General features: G+C 39.7%; 1 pseudogene; it reads right to left on the bottom strand.

The window, feature by feature from the left end:
- Positions 1–1,270: 1,270 nt before the first annotated feature.
- Positions 1,271–1,823, bottom strand: LOC101516024 (chromobox protein homolog 3-like; annotated as a pseudogene).
- Positions 1,824–4,148: the final 2,325 nt, after the last annotated feature.

Below are 4,148 nucleotides of genomic sequence, written 5' to 3'. Positions count from 1 at the left end.
AACCAGTAACCCGAACAGCTCAGACTGAGCCTCCATGTGAGAAACGAGATGTGACAAACACAAAACATGCAGGTCAATGATGCAGATTACAATAGCCTGATCACCTGCTGTGACAGCAGATCCTAAACTGGCAAGATCTCTAAGCCATGTCTTAGAAATTCCATGAATTGTGACATATTAGGCAACAATAGCACATGGATTTTGACTTTCACAGAGTAATGGCTCATAAGAAGAAACTGTCCAATATTCGTTTATCTAAGTTTTTTACAGGGCAGCAGGGTGTCTGCCTTTCTCATCTGAATGGGGAGACTAATCAGTAACAATAAAGATCAGATAAGCTACGGCATTTACGACTGTTGATCCAGAGACAAATTCTGATATGGCTTCTTTTCAACTATCTATCCTGTCCCAATGACTTACAGCATTATTCCAACAGCTATGCCTGCATGGCATTTTTCCAGTTTAACTTGAAGGGATTTATGTCTTAGGGTGCTCAGGATGACATTTCAGCAACAGTCTTTCCATGGTTTTTCTTTTGATGGAATTTAAAAAGAAAGAAAACCAGTTGGGCCTGGCGGCGTGGCTAGCAGCTAAAGTCCTCGCCTTGAACGCGTCGGGATCCCATGTGGGCGACGGTTCTAATCCCGGCAGCACCACTTCCCATCCAGCTCCCTGCTTGTGGCCTGGGAAAGCAGTTGAGGATGGCCCAAAGCTTTGGGACTCTACACCTGTGTGGGAGGAAGTTCCTGGCTCCTGGCTTTGCATTGGCACAGCACCAGTCATTGTGGTCACTTGGGGAGTGAACCATCGGATGGAAGACCTTCCTCTCTGTCTCTCCTCCTCTCTGTATATCTGACTTTGTAATAAAAAGAATAAATAAATCTTAAAAAAAAGGAAGAAAAGCAGTTATAAAAGTATGTTATGAACACACACAAACACAACCACCCAGAATGGTCGTCGGACATGAATTGAGAATCAGGTACTGACCCTGAGAACAATGTTTAGAAAAATTGTTCTCCAAGGCAGCAACTGTTTGCTGATGAAGGAAGCAACTACAGAAAGCTCTTTCAAAATTTGTTATAAGTAACCAGTGCTACTGATGCAAAAAGAAAAAAAAAAAAAAAAAAAAAAAGAAAATTCACAGCTCCCCCGATACTACTTTCAAACCAACATATCAAACTTGATTTTCATTGGAAGTAGTTATTTCTTCACGCTAGTAAATTAAAAAACCAAGATCCAGATTTTATACACACACACACACTGCAAACAATTACTGAGCTTAATCTTCCGGACAAGAGTGCCATGTTAGTCTCTCTTCATAAAAAAGCAATCATAATCTGAGGACATTTCATATTTGCTTCTTTTGCCAGCACCAAGTCAGCTTCATCTGAACCTTTCCATTTCATGAGCTGCATCAATTCTCCACTGCTGTCGCTGGCGCCAATTATTCGTTTGGGGTCAAGAGCCCTGGCCGCGCCACTCAGTTTGTCAGTAATATTTCCCTTCTTTGATTTACTGTCATCAGATTCACTGTCAGATAAAGATTTTCTTTTTGCACCATTTTTTTTCTTAAGCAGCTTTTTGAGAATTAAGAAATGCTTCAATTAACTCTGGACAGTCTAGATTTTCTTCAGGTTCCCAAGTGTTGTCAGCAGGTGTGAATTCCTTCCACTTCAGGGAGTACTCCACCTTCCCATTGGCCAAACGGCGTCCAACACCTGCTCCACCACAAATTCTTCAGGCTCTGCTTCTTCGACCTTTTTACTCTTTCCATTTGCTTTCCTTCCCCTGTTTTTTTGCAATGTAGTTTTATTGGAGGCCATTGTTTTTAACTGCAGGCTTCAAGAGCTATTATTCACCACTCCAAGCTGCAGTGGGTTGCGTGGGGCTGCAGCGTCTTCCCGGCCCTGCGCGTGCCTTCCCAAGAACTTAGAGTTTTTAAAAATAAGTTAAGTCTTGAAAACAGATATAAAGTTTTGAACAAGTTTGCTGGTATCTGCAGATTAATTTGGGGCATTTTAATTAGGACTGTACTGAGTTTAATCGTCACTCTATCGAATCTTCCTATGCACAGACATGGAGTATACTTTTATATAGTTCTTTGATTTCTACTATCAGTTTTAATCATACAAATTTTGTCTATATTTTGTTACATTTGTAGGTACAAATATTCCGTTCTGGGGGCATGTGATTTGTAGGTATAATATCTCTAGGAGATATTAGTGAATATGATTCTACATTCCTTTCATGGTATCTATGGACAATTTTATGGTTGTGAAACCTGGGAAGGAGTTTTGGTAAGCCTCCTGCTGCTGTGATTTAATTACAATCTCCTTGACGCAGGCTGAGGGCATTTCAGTGAAAGAATGAACGGCACAGGGTGATACTGTATTAAGACATATCAACATGTGTGGGCAGATGTCATCAACATCCTAGTTACACAGTGTAATAAATTTGCATTTAAAATCATTCAGCACATTGGATCATATGTTAAAGTAAATTCTGTTTGTAGGTGACATAGTTGGCAGGCTGGAAGAGTGAAGTGAGTTTGTCACACACTGACTGGTGGTGTCTTTAATCAGAAGTATTTGCAAACTCCCTGTAATAAAGAGAAAATATTTTTTCCTCCACTGTATTGAGGTATACTTGGCATACAAAACTGTGTGAATAAGGCATACAATGTAATGTTCTGATGTATGTATACTTTCTGAAATTATTACAATTAGCACATCCATCACTTCATATTTAGCATTTTAGCAGATTTTATCATAACATCATGTATTTGTCCCTTTGAAATTTTTTCGTTTGCAGCGGTTCAAGAACATTCTTATAATGTAGTGCAACAATTTTTTTCCTTCTATGGTTCCCAGCTGATATTTCAGCATTGGACCCAAACCGCAGATTAAAATACAGAAATGTCACAAATAAATTTGTCTTTTAAACTTGCAAATATCAGTGAAGCTTCTTTTGACATGATATCCTGAATATTTCAAATCAACAGAATTAAGTACTAATTTGAATACAACTTTTTAGTTTTGGCACATGGTCTATTATTAGGGAAAATGTTTCATCTTTCTCTGACTTATATCAATGATTGTCAATTTTGTCCTTCAGGAAATATCTGAGACAGTCTGAAACTGTTTGTCTATTTGTGGATGGGATGTGTTACTGGACTCTAGTGGGTAGAGATGTAGTGTACCACTCAACATCTTATAATACACAGGACAGTCCCCATAAGAATTTTCTGCCCAAAATGTCAGTGGTGATGATATAGAGATGCGTGCTATATGCCCTAGTCTACGACTCAAATCAAGTTGCATTCCTTTAAGACATTTAATTGCTGAGCTCAATGCGTGAGTCCTGAATGTAGACCAATGCTACAGTATTCTATTTCCTAGGTGGGGAGAACACACTACTTTGAGGTTGCATGTTGTATATTTTACATTTCATTTATTTTAGTTGGGAGACCATATGATTCTTTATTAGAAGGGAAATCTGCCAGATTCAGGCTGTATCTAAAAACATCAGGAGGGTTAATGAGAGATTTTAAAGATCATAGTCTACTTTGTTTTATGTCTAAGAGATGCTGGTCAGCCCAGCTTTATGGTAAGATCTCCATTTGAACTTATAGGATGCTGCAGTATTTTAACTATAGCTGCCAGTACCAATGAGATTCACAGGCTGTGAGCACAATATTCTCTACAATGTGTGCCTTATGTTTTGAATACCATCTGTCATATTTTAGTCTAGAATAGGTTTTTCCAAAGCTTCTGTATGCCAAATGATTTTTTTTAAATAAGGAACCTTTGTACTATGTTAAGAAATATTTAAAAATCTTGTTGAGATGTAATTCACACACAATAAGTTGCAGCCATTGAAAGTGCACAAGGCAGGGCTGATGCAGTGGCCAGACATGCCATCCTGGCCCAAGGCTGGGTGGAGGGGTGGCTGCAGTTTGCCTGGGGAAAGCAGTCTGGAGATAGATTGGAGTGGAACAGATAGGGCCACTACATCCACAGGCAGGCAGGAGAGCTGAGACAGAGTGCTTTACCAGGGGCAGGGTCTGGAGGCGAGAACGGAGGGCATGTTGGAATTAGGCTAAGCCACCTGCCCACATGGACCTGAGCTGGGATAAACAGCATCACTCA

This window comes from Ochotona princeps, chromosome 1, assembly GCF_030435755.1.
Source record: "Ochotona princeps isolate mOchPri1 chromosome 1, mOchPri1.hap1, whole genome shotgun sequence".
NCBI classification, from domain to species: Eukaryota; Metazoa; Chordata; class Mammalia; order Lagomorpha; family Ochotonidae; genus Ochotona; species Ochotona princeps.
Note: the sequence above shows the minus strand (reverse complement) of the source record. Positions and strands in the feature narration are given on the sequence as shown.